Below are 15,260 nucleotides of genomic sequence, written 5' to 3'. Positions count from 1 at the left end.
ATAGCTTCAATTACATGGGGTATCTGTCCTAATACATAGATATCACTCTTGTATCAGACAATTCTCCTGGTGTAGGAAACTTGATGTGGTAGTCAATGTAACTGGTCAATGCCTGCAACACCTCCCGAAGGATATTGCTGAACATGGGCTGGGACATTCCACTCGATGTCGCCACTGTGTACTGGAATGTTACAGTGAGAAGATCCTACGAGAACCAACAGTAGTGAAAGATATGGAAAAAACCTTGGATAATGAATTGGAGAATGATCCGCCAGCTAATAACAAAGTCGTCTTCAACCCACAATATGTCTCAAGGGGAATGCACGACGTATTAAATAGAACTGTCTTATTAAAATTATTCAAAGCTCTCCCATCCTTAAACAACATAAACACCAACGACATCGAAAGCATTGAATTTAAACAAAATCTGTGTTCCACTGGTCAGGAAGCCACAATTGCTACATTTACTAACAAAATGCATGTTGACCTCATCTGGCAGCAGAAGGACACATTTGGCAAATGGGGAATAGAGCTAAAAAAGTTAATTCCCCCGCATTATCCGAGCCCATTACAACCACCTTCTAACACCACGAGTCTCCTAAAAGGAGCAAAAGGCCCAGATTATCAAAGTCAAACGAGGGATAAAGAGCACCAGGCCAGGAAAATTACTATCAGTCTTGAGTACCCCGAAGCTGGCAAACCTTCGACATCTTGGGCATCAAAAAGAGAAGGCATATCCCTGGGAAAGGCATGAACATCTTCAACACAAGCCTCCCAATCGCTTCAAGGATGTACCATTTGTTCCTGGAACGTGCACGGCCTTCACTCAAAATCAGAAGACCCAGATTTCATGAATTTTATTATACAATATAATATTCTCCTTTTCCAAGAATCCTGGCAAACAACTCCATCCCCCATAACAGGTTTTTAAAGAATTTCTGAATCCAGCTAAAAAAGCCTCCAGACATGGAAGAGCAAAAGGAGGACTCTCTACTTTTATTTCCACAGAAATTCCATGGCAGGCTTCTATCGTAGAATTAGACAGTTCCTGGACGTTGTGCGTTAAAATAGATGTCCCAGAGACCTTCACCCTGCTCATCCTCAATATCTACATTCATCCTGCATCTAAAAAAAAGAAGTTAAGAATTGAACAACTAATTACCTCAATAAAAACATTAAAACTCGCCTATCCGGATGCCAAAATTATTTTGTCGGGTGACTTCAATATGAACTTACTACATGAAAGGAGTAATGGAACAAAGGGGCCCACACAAGCCCCCAATCGTCATGACACTTTCGGCAAGAAATGTGCATCTCGCTTGAAAGACCTCTCAATGTGCATACTTAATGGCCAAGGTCCTACCGACCAACCCGCAGCATACACTAGGGTTACACAAAAAACACGTTCGATCATAGACTATACCATTATAGATTGTGACCTTCTCTCGCACATTACGAACTTTTAGATAAAAGATCGGGCTGAAAGCGACCATCAGCCACAATCCTTTACATTATTAATAGCCTTTAAAATTTCAGCGAAAGTAAAAGCACTATCATCTCTAACACAATACTATCATTTAAAACGCCTTCGCTGGAATAAGAACAACATCAAGGCCATCGAAAACACCTATACCAGTCTTTTGGAAAAATCCAACCTTGAAACACTAACCATAAAAGCTTGGGAGTCTTTTATTTTTGAAATTAACAACATATTTTCGAAAAATACCCATGCCCGCCAAGCCGGAAACTCAAAAGGGGCTGTTTGGTTCAATAATATTCTGAGGAAACAAAAACAACTACTAAATAAATACCTCAGACAATTACGATCCCGAGGTCCAGAAAACCATCAGGAACTTCTGCCGTTAATTGCAAAAACTAGGAAACAGCTAAAAAATGACATAAAACGTACAAAAAAAGAGCATCAAGAACACATTTGGGCTAAACTCCACCATGCCTATAAATTGGGGGATTCCAGGCTTTTCTGGGAACAAATAAACCAACTAACCAATGGCCGGACTCAACATCTCCATTCGGAAATACTGGAGGCTACATGGAGAGCCCACATTGAACTCCTTTACAACGAAGCTGTACCCCGACCGGCCTCAAACTGCGAAGAACAAACAGCGAAGGAGGCAGGAGGCCGAGACCTAGTCAACGGTACCAATAACCTCGAACTGCCTGGGGATTCAGTGCTATTTACAGAAATTCAAGTGCTAAAAACAATAAAGAACTTAAAATCGGAGGGAGCCCCAGGCCCAAACGGCCTACCAAATGCCTTGTTCCGACATGACCCCGTATTCTGGTCTCAAGTCCTGACTCCCTTTTATTCCAAAGTCAATCAATCAATCAATCAAAGACATTTATAGAGCGCACTACTTACCCGTAGGGTCTCAAGGCGCTGGGGGGAGGGGGGTGCCGCTACTGCTCGAACAGCCAGGTCTTCAGCTTCTTCCTGAAGGAGAGGTGGTCTTGGGTCAGGCGCAGGTCGGTCGGGAGGGAGTTCCAGGTCTTGGCGGCCAGGTAGGAGAAGGACTTTCCACCTGTGGTCGCTCTTCGGATGCGGGGGACGGCGGCGAGGGCGTGGTTGGATGATCGGAGGTGGCGTTTGGGAGCGTAGAAGTTGATTCGGTTGTTGAGGTAGCTCGGGCCTTGGTCGTGTAGGGCTTTGTGTGCGTGGGTGAGGAGGCGGAAGGTGATTCTTTTGTTGACGGGGAGCCAATGTAGGTCTCTCAGATGTCCGGAGATGTGGCTGGTTCGTGGGATGTCGAGGATGAGTCTGGCTGAGGCGTTCTGGATCCGCTGGAGTCTCTTCTGGAGCTTGGCGGTGGTACCGGCGTAGAGGGCGTTGCCGTAGTCCAGTCGACTAGTGACGAGGGCCTGGGTGACGGTCTTCCTGGTCTCGGTGGGGATCCACCAGAAGACCTTCCGTAGCATGCGTAGGATGTTGAAGCACGCCGAGGAGACGTTGTTGACTTGCCTGGTCATGGAGAGGGAGGAGTCCAGGATGAAGCCCAGGTTGCGTGCGTGGTCTGTTGGTTTGGGTGCGGTGCCCAGGGCGGGAGGCCACCAGGAGTCATCCCAGGCGAAGGGTGAAGAGCCCAGGATGAGGACCTCCGTCTTGTCTGAGTTCAGTTTCAGCCGGCTGGTCGTCATCCACTCGGCTACCTCTTTCATCCCTTCGTGCAGGTTGGCTCTGGCGGCGGCGGGGTCGTTGGTCAGGGAGAGGATCAGCTGGGTGTCGTCGGCGTAGGAGATTATGCTGAGTTTGTGTTGGCGTGCGATGGCCGCGAGGGGGCTCATGTAGACGTTGAAGAGGGTGGGGCTCAGCGAGGATCCTTGAGGGACGCCGCAGATGACTTTGGTGGCCTCTGACTTGTACGGTGGTAGGCGGACTCTCTGTGTCCTTCCGTCGAGGAAGGAGATGATCCATTCCAGAGCCTTCTCCTGGATTCCGACGTTGCTGAGGCACTGTACTAGGGTGCGGTGGCAGACAGTGTCGAATGCCGCGGAGAGGTCTAGGAGGATGAGGGCCGCTGTTTCTCCGTTGTCCATCAGGGCTCGGATGTCATCGGTGGCGGCGATGAGGGCGGTCTCGGTGCTGTGGTTGGCTCGGAAGCCAGACTGTGAGGGGTCGAGGGATCCATTCGTCTCAAGGAAGGCGGCCAGCTGCTTGTTGACGGTCTTCTCGATGACTTTGGCTGGAAACGGGAGGAGCGAGATGGGGCGGTAATTCTTGAGTTCGGTGGGGTCCGCTGTGGGTTTCTTGAGTAGAGCGCTGAGTTCGGCGTGCTTCCAGCTCTCAGGGAAGGTGGCGGTGTCGAAGGATGTGTTGATGATGTCTCGCAGGTGGGGTGCGATGACAGCGTTGGCACTGTTGAAGACATGGTGAGGGCAGGGGTCGGTCGGCGATCCGGAGTGGATGGAGTTCATCGTGCGGATGGTGTCTTCGGTGCTGATCGGAGTCCAGGCGTGGAGGGTGGTGGTGGGGGGTGGTTGTTCGGTCGTGGTGTGCGTTGGTTGGTTGTTGAAGCTGTTGTGTATGTCCGCGATCTTGTTGTGGAAGTATGAGGCGAGGGAGTTGCAGAGGTCTTGCGATGGGGTGATGTCGTTGCTTCCTGCGCTGGGGTTGGATAGCTCTTTCACGATGTTGAAGAGTTCCTTGCAGTTGTGTGCGTTGTTGTCCAGCCGGTCCTTGAATGCAGTTTTCTTGGCGGCGCGGATCAGCTGATGGTGCTTCCGGGTGGCAAGCTTGAAGGTGGTCCTGTTGTCCGGTGTTGGTTCCCTTCTCCAGACTTTCTCGAGGGCTCGGCAGTTCTTCTTGGAGCTCTTGAGTTTGTCGGTGAACCATGGGGCTTTCTTGCTGCCGGGTCTGCTGGGCGGGGTCCTCAGCGGAGCGAGCTCGTCCGCGCAGTTGCTGATCCACTTCGTGAGGTTGTCGGCGGCCTGGCTGGGGTTCGCTGAGCTTGCAGGAGGGTGCTGGCTCAGGGAGGTGGCGAGCTGGTCGGCTGTGATCTTGTTCCAGCTTCTGCGGGCAGCCTGTTGCTGGTGGTGGTGGGTCGTCGTTCTTTTGAAGGTGAAGTGGAAGCAGCTGTGGTCCGTCCATTGAAGCTCTGTGGCGTGGCTGAAGTCGATGTCTGTGCTGGATGAGAAGACTGCGTAGAGTGTGTGTCCGGCGAGGTGGGTGGGGGTGGACACCATCTGCTTGAGTCCAAGATTGGCGAGGTTGTCGAGCAGGGTGCTGGTGTTGCGGTCGTTGTTGTTCTCCAGGTGGAAGTTGAGGTCCCCCAGGAGGATGTAGTCAGCGGAGGGGAGGGCATGCGGGCTGACGAAGTTGGCGATGTCCTCGCTGAATTGAGTGCGTGGTCCCGGAGGTCGGTAGATCAGGGTGCCTCTGAGGGTGGTCTTCGGGTCGGTGTGGATCTGGAAATGCAGGTGTTCGGCGGTGGTCAGGGTGTTGTCGGTGCTGGTCGTGAGATGGATGGTGTTCCTGTGGATGATGGCGATGCCTCCTCCCATCTGGTTGGCGGTGCGGTCCCTCCGGGTGATCTTGTAGCCCTCTGGGATGGCGATGGCGATGTTGGGAGCTGAAGAGGCGTTCATCCAGGTCTCCGTGAGGAAGGCAACGTCTGGAGCTGTGGTGTCGAGGAGGTTCCAGAGTTCGATGGCGTGTCTGTGGACGGAGCGGGTGTTGAGCAGGATGCACTTGAGGTGGGTGTTGCTGGTGTTCGACTTGGCGGGTGCTGGTGCGAGGCAGGTCCGGATGCAGGTGAACTTGCAGGCATGGCAGCTGAAGGGTCCGTGGGTGTGTCTCGGGGTGGCTTGGTGGCATCCCGGGGTTCGGCCAGTGTTGAGTGCATTGAGAGTGGCGGCGTCGTACGTCTGGCGGGTGGGCTGGGGTCCTCGGGAGCCAGGGGTTCGGGCGCTGGGCGCGGGCCAGGCACGGACGGGCGCAGACGGGCTTACCTTTGGCGCACCTTCGGCGCGCAATCGGCGCGCCCGCTGCGCGTGACCGCTGCGCGTTCGCACGGTCGCCATATAAGGTTAAGTGCGCGGGGGGGCGGAGCAGCTGGGAGGCGGGAGCGGGGAGGGTACAGAAGGGAAAAGGGGCGGGGTTAGCGGCGGTGGCGGGAAGCGGGGAGCGGGGAGGGAAGGCGAGGGCTAGTCGCAGGCAGCAAAACACGAGATACAGAAGGCAAAATAGAATTATACAAACAATTCTAAGCAATCAGACAGCAGGCAGAAAAACACGAGATACAGAAGGCAAAATACAACTATACAAACAATTCTAAGCAATCAGACAGCAGGGGCACAGGGAGAGAAGCGGACCACGCCGCTCGAAGGAGGGGGCGTGGCCACGCAGCGGCAGCCGGGCAACAAGGCACAAATGCGGGGAGGCACACGTAGCAGCTGGTGGCCGTGCGGCGCGGGGGTGTCCTAGAACTAGGTCACACTCACCTGCGTCGCACGGTCGCCATATAAGGCGAAGTGCGCGGGGGGGCGGAGCAGCTGGGAGGCGGGAGCGGGGAGGGTACAGAAGGGAAAAGGGGCGGGGTTAGCGGCGGTGGCGGGAAGCGGGGAGCGGGGAGGGAAGGCGAGGGCTAGTCGCAGGCAGCAAAACACGAGATACAGAAGGCAAAATACAATTATACAAACAATTCTAAGCAATCAGACAGCAGGCAGAAAAACACGAGATACAGAAGGCAAAATACTACTATACAAACAATTCTAAGCAATCAGACAGCAGGGGCACAGGGAGAGAAGCGGACCACGCCGCTCGAAGGAGGGGGCGTGGCCACGCGGCGGCAGCCGGGCAACGAGGCACAAATGCGGGGAGGCACACGCAGCAGCTGGTGGCCGTGCGGCACGGGGGTGTCCTAGAACTAGGTCACACTCACCTGCGTCACACGGTCGCCATATAAGGCCAAGTGCGCGGGGGGGTGGAGCAGCTGGGAGGCGGGAGCGGGGAGGGTACAGAAGGGAAAAGGGGCGGGGTTAGCGGCGGTGGCGGGAAGCGGGGAGCGGGGAGGGAAGGCGAGGGCTAGTCGCAGGCAGCAAAACACGAGATACAGAAGGCAAAATACAATTATACAAACAATTCTAAGCAATCAGACAGCAGGCAGAAAAACACGAGATACAGAAGGCAAAATACAACTATACAAACAATTCTAAGCAATCAGACAGCAGGGGCACAGGGAGAGAAGCGGACCACGCCGCTCGAAGGAGGGGGCGTGGCCACGCGGCGGCAGCCGGGCAACGAGGCACAAATGCGGGGAGGCACACGCAGCAGCTGGTGGCCGTGCGGCACGGGGGTGTCCTAGAACTAGGACTAAGTCACAGCAGATTGTCTGATCCCCGAGTCCTGGAGAGGAAGTATCCTTACCCCAATCTACAAGTCAGGGCCACGTTCGGACCCCTCTAACTACAGACTGATCGCATTAATAGATGTAGAGGCGAAAATTTACGCATCTAACCTCTTAGCAGATCTAGAGGCCTGGATTAGTCTAAAAAAACAAATACCTCCTACACAAACTGGATTTCGGGCGGGGATGGGCACCTTGACGAACATCTCTGCTGTCACTCTCTTAGCCAATCAGGCCTTCGAAAAATCAAGGCCCCTGTATGCCTGCTTCGTGGACCTTAAGGCGGCCTTTGATAAAGTTTCAAGAGCCGCTCTATGGGCTAAGATGCAGGCCTGGGGGGTACCGCCTAGACTCCTGGAGGCCATCATCAATCTGTATTCTAACACCTGGGTGCAAATTAAGAAAGGAGACGGGTTAAGGGTCACCGGTAAGATTTCAACTCTGAACGGGCTAAAACAAGGTTGCGTTTTAGCGCCCTGCTTGTTTAATATCTACACGTCAGATCTCGACAAACACCTTCAGTCAATTCCAGCTGACCCCCCAAAACTGGGCAAAATACCAACGCCATGCCTTCAGTATACAGATGATATAGTACTACTAGCACAAACACCAGCTGGCCTGCAGAAACTGATCACAGGACTAGGAGCCTATACCAACTCCAACCAACTTACGATCAATCATCAAAAGACAAAAGTAATGCGTTTTTCAAAACATAACAAAATCTCGTCCAGGCACTCCTTTTCCTGGAAATTGGGCGGACAACGTTTGGCCTGCGTAACTTCCTATAAATACTTAGGCTTTCTGCTCGATAGCAAGTTAAACTTTAAACAACACATGGAACAAGGAAGCATAAAAGCGAAACAACTGCTGTTCGCCTTTAAAGTTTTGAAAAAAAAGCTCACAGGTTGTTCTACTAGCCACCTGCTTCAAGTGATCGCAGCAAAATTTTTGCCTTCCATCTCGTACGGTTCAGAAATCCTGAATACCAAAGATGCAACTACCCTAAATACAGCACAATCCGTATTCTTCAAAAGACTGTTTACAATTCCGCTACACATCTCACAAGACCAAATCCGTCTAGAATTTGGATTAAAAAACCAGATTATGGCCAGACAAGGTGCTTTAGTGAAGTACTATTGGAGGATGAGGGAGGCAGAAGATAACACCCTAGCCCATCGTTGTTGGGTTGAGATCGAAAGTCAAGCTAGACATGCCAACTCAATGACGAGAATACTGCAGGAATCCTTGTCGGCGTTACAGCTAGAGGAGGTCTGGTCAACACCAGTAACGTGTCCTGGATTTAAAAACGCAGCAAATTCCGCAATCAAGAGGAACTCCCTATTAACTGACAAAAAGTATTTTTCTAAAAAACATCACGCCTGGGCCGTGATTCAGACATACCAGAGGCTAAAACCGCAACGGTATCTGACTGAACATATTTCTTACTATAAAAAGCATTACTTGATGTTACTAAGACTGGGTTCATTCCCCTCAAACGATTTAACCCCGCAATGGAAATACGTATGGCCATCGAAGGAATGTCACCTTTGCTGTCAAGGGGAGGAGTCATTATTACACTTATTATGCATATGCCCCATTTTATTGAAAACACGTAAATCCATTCTTCGGGAGATCTTAAAGAAAGAACAGATCAGAACTTGTAGAGTTGCGGTCATCAGGTGTCTTGGATGGTTCTCAACTCCACTCTCCTGCAGTGCTATAAAATTTTGGAAAGTAGCAGCAAAAGAATTGGACAAAATTTCTTCATGACAAGCAAACATTTAACTTTTTGATGGACTTTCTACTGTGATCATGGCTCCCTTTTCCAATGATTTCTTCCAGATCAATGTTTCAAAACGATACCTAAAAAAAAAAAAAACCCCAAAAAATAATAATAATAATAACAACTTTTTACATAATTATATCTTTTATATACATATGTTTACATAATGTTTAGAACTAGAATTTTATGATGGTTTGCCATCCTTTTATGATTTTTAAAGAATTAATAAAAGTATTTTTGACTTGACTTGACAGTGAGAAGGAACTGCAATGCTGCCATCACAGTCACCTTTGGGGGTTAGTGCTGTCGGATAAGTGCGACAAGGCCGCAAATGAGGCAACAACTGCTGGCTCAACTCATCAATTGTGACCTTGTAAAACCGTATTTACTGATGATGTCTCGTTTTTCCATAGTTTTTAGGTCTGGAAAGGGCCTGTACACATGAGACTGTCTGCCACCTCCTCTGGGATACCTATGTAGACACAGGTGGTGTTAGTTCACAATGTACTAAACAACATGCACTTAGACCAACAGCCAAGAAAAAAAGACAACACCTAAAACTACATGTCAATGAAATTACACATTTCAATGAACAATGTTGACCTTAGATACATATCACAGAATGCAGGTCATTGCTAGACATCTTTTAAAGGTTTGGTGACAAAACAATTAGAGTGCAGTAGTGTAAACTTCATTAGTGTATGTGATTGTTTATGTAAAGCAAGCAAGACATACTCCACAACTCACAAGCAAAAAAGCCTAGATTTATGTTTATGAGAACAATGATATGGGTCATATGTACACGCAATAGGATCATGTAATGCATGATATGTGAGACACCACATACACACATAATATCACAATGTAAATTATGCACACTAATGTCACAGGGTGGAAACTGTCATGTTGCCATATTTGCATTACACAAACAATTATATACACTAACCATTTTCTATCTAGAGGTGCCATAAAATGCAGTTGTCCACTTAAGTGTAGCACACAAAGATACCCTAGAAAATCATCTATCAGAGCTAAGTGTAAATTGCATTATCCAGGACTTTAAACACACACAACCTTTCCAGTCTCAGATTGCACATTGGGTCATACTGTCCTGAAATACAATGACTAGGCGAAGACTGTTCTTGGAATGCAACAAAAACGCAATATGACTGTGAACAACCCTAAGAGGCAAAATGGAGTTGTTTGCTTTCCTGTTGGTATTAGCCTCCCAAACAGTGTGTCATGTGCCCCTTAAAGTTAGGTCATCATGGTAGTGTGCGTGTTCCAGTTACATGTCCCTTTCCATTAAAAAATGTTGCATACATCCATGAAATATCACACACTCACAACATTTACGAAAGTATTTGTCCTGCAGACCTAATTTTCAAAGGATGTGGTAGGCGTATCATAGCAGAATCAGGCACAGCCATAGGCTGTTAGTTGTTATGTTGAAATTTGTGGTTTTCGGATTGTGTCCGCATTGAGAGTAAACTGACGCAGTAAACTCCCATTAGTAATGGATCAAATTCACATGCAGTCTGATTATATTTTTGAACCATGCGGTGCGTGTGTCATCATTAAGCAATGAAATGCATTGGACGAATGGAAAATGTGACCAACGCAGACCTATCGCTTTGGCCGCATGGATTGAAGACTGCCTCTGCAGTTTAGATATAAGTCAGTCGGTTCACTAGAGAGGTCACTTGCCTGCACTAAGTGCATGATTCCTGGACCTCCCCATCTCTCTGCTGCTGTCAACAACCTCTGGGAGCTAAAATGGCATGCTGTGCCGAGCGCAGGGCCCCAGCATTCACAGCTGAGGGGATCCAAATGCTGCTGGACACACTCTTGCCTCTTACAGGCAGCTCTATGGGAAACCAGAGGAGCAGGTAAGTGATGAACGTACAGCATTGTCAGTTTACATGTGCAATAACCATGCACTACTTGCATTAGGAATCCTAGAGACAAGCATTCTAACTGTATTTTTAAAGTTGTAAAGTGTGTATATAACTGTTCTGGGCAGGTACACTGCTGTAGAAGTATATGTACTGGTGTAAACATCATATCACTGTTCTCATGTGAGCGCGTCATCATTGAACACTGGAGAACTGCTCGGAATTCCACTTTGCTAACCTTTAAACCGTGTGGGCAATCTGTCCATGACCTATGTGTACCAGAATTTGTCTCTGTACATGTTTCATGTGAACTAAGTGCCTGTTACTATGTCATCCTTACAGATCAACTCCCATCATAAGGCCAAGCTGTGGAGGACTATCACCCGGAAGGTACGCTCCATGGGGGTCACCCGTCGGCGCAGTGCCCACTGCAGGAAATGGTTTCAGGACTTAAAAGGCTGGACCAAGAAGATCACAAGAGTCTAGCTGGACCTGTCCCCTCCAGGCAAGAGGGGGTACCTCACCCTGATCCCCTACATGCTACGCATCCTTGCGCTGGTCTTCCCTGACCTGGATGGGATGTTTAGAGGCAGACAACAGCAAGGAGGGCTTGAGTATGTGCCTTTTTGCACAACATTTTAACCCATGATTTTTTTTAAGTATCTTAGCCTGCTGGCTGTTTGTCAGGCTATAAGACACACAAAACTACTGTTCAGTTTTAAAAGATGAATATGCACAAGGATAAGTAGAAGCATACGTTATGTTTCTTTTTTCTGGAACATGTGAGGATAATATGGTCAGGGTATTACCAGTAGTGTCATGGTCATGTAATCTGGATGCATTACAACAACATGTGCATGGAGATAACCTTTAGAAATATTGTAAGTGCTCAACATGTGTCAGCACATTGACTAATGCCTGAACTGTTTTCAGTGCGGTCACACCAAATCTTTGAAGTATATTGATGATGGAGCACTCAAGCTTTAAAGCCCATGCTATACATCAAGGTAGCAGGTGATGTCTATTTTGAGGGCTTGGTGAGTATTGATTGGTCAGTCAGCCAATGTTAGGTCCCAGCACTGATACCCAGTTTATTCAAATGTTTCCCTTGGGCAAAATACAGGTTTGCTAACTCATGTCAGTTATTTCATGTATTTTTATTTTACTTAGTTTTAATATAGCACAAACTTGACCCAAAGGTATTGGGTATCAGAGCGCTTTACATAGCACCAGTTGCATTACATGAGGACATAGTCATATTTGTTAGGCACGGGGAGCTTAAGTGATTTGCCCGTAATCACAGGGTGTTCAGTGTCATTGCCGAGACTCGAACCTGGTTCCCAAGATTTGAGGTCAACCGCCCTATCATTTAGGCCAACTCCTCTCCCCAATCCCATCTGTCACACTGCTCTTTAACATGATTGGGTGTAAGGTTTCATCCTCTCCATTCCAAAGAGTGAATCTATGTTTCTGACTCTATAATAGTGACAACACAGGCCATTCAGTGGCTAACAAAGTAGGTACTAGTGGAAACAGGGTTTAGATTTAGATGATATCAGATACAGATTCACAATGGTTTCCATGCGTGTAGATGCTCTTGACTGGTCATACTAGATGCCTTTTTAAACCATGTGTTGGTTGCCTCACTGTTAAATTCATAAATGTCACATGAGCATTATTTTAAAGTAAGTTAGCAAAATTAGATGGAAATCAATAGAATTTAAGCTGTACAAAGTGTGCAGAAATGGCAAAAAAAGTGAGGGACATTCAGACCTGGCCTTTACAAAGTTGCAGTATTGCCAAAATGGAACAAAGTGTTGAATATGCATTCACAAGTAAGATGTACAGGACTAATAGTCTGTACAGACAATGCATCCAGAAAGCACAGTGGCATAGTGGTCCTCATGAAGCATGTGGAAGATGCAATCATTGGACTTGTCAGTGAGCTGACCTATGTTTACATGGGAAACTGGTGAAATCTTTCCAATGTCAACAACAATCTGATTTATATTCCTAACACTGTGCATAAATGACACAAAACTGTGGGCCACATACCTTTCTCCCTATGCCTACTACTTGGTGTCTCCACGATAAGAGATAGATGAGTGACCTGACAAATAACTACTTAAGCTACAGGACAGATGAGCACAATCAATATGATCTGTGTGATAAGGCCTATGCAATGGCTATTCCAGCTGGATGTATGACAAGAAAGGTATGTGACCTGTAACACTAGACCAAATGGTTCCCAAGTAGATGCATAGGAATTGCAGAATGGATACCATGTTTCATATAAATTGTTAGACTCATATTCCCATTATGAGGTCTATACTCCCTTGCATAAGGTGAGAATGGGTTGTTATAACATATGGCCGTCAGTACCGAAAGACAATACATAAGCTGATACAGAGTGATGTAATTGACATCAAATGTGGAATTTGATTTTGCTACACACAATGTCGCTGACATTATCATATGTGAGGGAGCATAGTTTTACTTGCGTACTAACATGTGGAATTTACAGAACAATTCAAATATTTCATCGACAAGTCAAATTGATGTAGTCAAGTAATCTTGGAAGAGTTATGATGAAACTCATGTGTCAAGTACATGTGGACGACTCATGTGATTCATTTTACTTCTTGTTCACAGCATCTGAACCAGCCAGCAGCGGAGACAGTTCCACAGCACTTGAGGAAGCAGCTAATCAGACTGGTTCCATTGCTGAGAATGATCAAAAGGGAACCAGTGGCACCAATGGTGACCTGTGGTGGTGGATGACCCAAGGACTGGATCCTCTGTATCAGAGTCCACCACCACTCCTACCATCTCCACCCTCCCAGCTGCTCCCTAGCCCATTTTCTGTGGCCACTCTCCTAGAAGGGGAGGCATCTCATTTGGGCTATGCTCCTCACCCCCTGCCTCTGTCTCACTGCTGCCCTGAGTGTGGAGGCCATGGCAGTAGTGTCCCAGATCCAGCTGTCCTACCTTCCTCCTGCCTCTTCTCCATCGATCATCCTGAATACCCTCCCTGACCCAAGCACACACAAACATAGGCATGCATCCACCTCAACAGTCACACCAGCACACAAACTCACACTCACAAGACAGATGTCACACCGACTACCACAGGCATGCTACTAGACACCATACCAGCATCCACAGACATGCAGCAGACATCAAAACCCTCTGCCTTCATAACCCTACCCTTGCCTCTCCTTGTACCCACTCTGCCCAGAAACTCCACCTCTTTGCCCTTATCCTCTTCCCTACCCAAACCTACCCACCACATCCCAAAAAAAAGATCCTGCCACCCCGGCCATTCACTTCAGCCCCTGCCCATCCCAAAGCTTCAGCAAAATGATAATACCCTGGGATAAAAATTCCCAACCCCCTCCTGAAACCCAGACTTGAACATCCCAGCCCAGTACCTCCACACCCAAGAACTCCTTCTCCAAGAAAAAACCTGCCATCCCTATTCCCCACAAGACCCTCACCCATTACAGGTGTCTCTAAACCTGTGAATCCCAGCCCCCCTTCTTCTAGCCCTCCCACTGCAGTTGACCCATCCTCCATCCATCTGAACCTCCCACTGCACTTGACCCACCCACCCCTCCAGCTGACCCCCCCACTGCAATTGTGTCACCCCTCTCCTTCTGACCCTACAACTGCAGTTGACCTCCGTCCTAATTCCATCCCTCCCAAAACCCAACCCAGCCCTCCTTAGTCTTGTCCTCTTGGTGCCTGGTCTGCCCCCTTGATGATCCTCCTGTGGGAAGTGTCCCTTTGCAGGAGATGTGCAGGCAAGCAATGATGGCCAAGAACTTTGTTGGCCATGTGCAAAACTACTTTGGACTGGCCATTGGGCTTTATTTTCGTTACCAAGAAACATGTTTGCTGAATAAAGTATTTTTGGGTTTTCATTTCATAATTCTGTGTCCCCAAAATGAATATGTGGTTAACTGTCATTCATGTGTAATTTGTGATGTAAGCAAACAATGATGTTAGTATAGCTTGGATTGCACATGGTCCATGGAGTACAAACACTTGGTTAGTATGTATCCTAGATTTTTGTGCATAGATTGGCTGTGTGTCAGTGTCAACATTAGTTGTGGCTATGAGTGGGTCATGAAGTCACAAATCTTTGTTTTTGAAATTACACTTCCACACAGTTCCTGCTTATTTCAACATAGTGCAAGTGTGGCAAATTACAACAGTTTAGGAGAAGCATGCTGCAGATGTTTGTAATGGGCTTTTTTGGATTATGACAAGCTTTATGTTGTTCCTTCTATGAAACCTACTGTGTATTCTGGTTTGACACAGATTTGTTTGTGTGCCGTCATAGGGATGTGTATCATGAGTATGTGTCTACCTTTTCCAACCAACTGAGAAACTTTCTAGTGCATTTCACATATGGGCACTATTTCTAAATGTTGTTGTTTTAGGCATATATGATAATTCTGAGATGGGGTATGACACGCCTAATATTGTACCTAAGATGGCAGACAGTTTGCATTTGCCAAAGCTTGTGATAGTCATACCAGTTAGGTGAGACGCATGTGACCTAGCTACCAATGGATTAGGCATTGTCACAATTCTGTCATGGGTGGATTGTGCTTGTGTGTCCAAGGTATTTCATCTACTTGTTCAGGGAGAATTCTGGGTAATGCATGGTCTTTAAGTGTCATTATGTTTCAGACATTTCTGTAAACTTGAATAATT

At 47.7% G+C, this 15,260-nt stretch overlaps 1 long non-coding RNA gene across 2 annotated transcripts in view; it reads left to right on the top strand.

Annotated features, from left to right (window-relative positions):
• LOC146806299 (uncharacterized) overlaps positions 1-14,467 on the top strand; it is a 77,201-nt gene extending 62,734 nt beyond the window's left edge. The window contains exons 2-3 of one of the 2 annotated variants that reach the window (XR_014967562.1): positions 10,881-11,152; positions 13,191-14,467. This is a non-coding gene — a long non-coding RNA (uncharacterized LOC146806299). The remainder of the gene's footprint in view (positions 1-10,880; positions 11,153-13,190) is intronic. The other variant, XR_014967561.1, reaches the window with a different exon arrangement.
• The last annotated feature ends 793 nt before the right edge of the window (positions 14,468-15,260 follow it).

Source organism: Triturus cristatus, chromosome 8 (assembly GCF_964204655.1).
Source record: "Triturus cristatus chromosome 8, aTriCri1.1, whole genome shotgun sequence".
Lineage (NCBI taxonomy): Eukaryota > Metazoa > Chordata > Amphibia > Caudata > Salamandridae > Triturus > Triturus cristatus.
The sequence above is the reverse complement of the archived record's forward strand: the minus strand, read 5'-3'. Positions and strand labels throughout refer to the sequence as shown.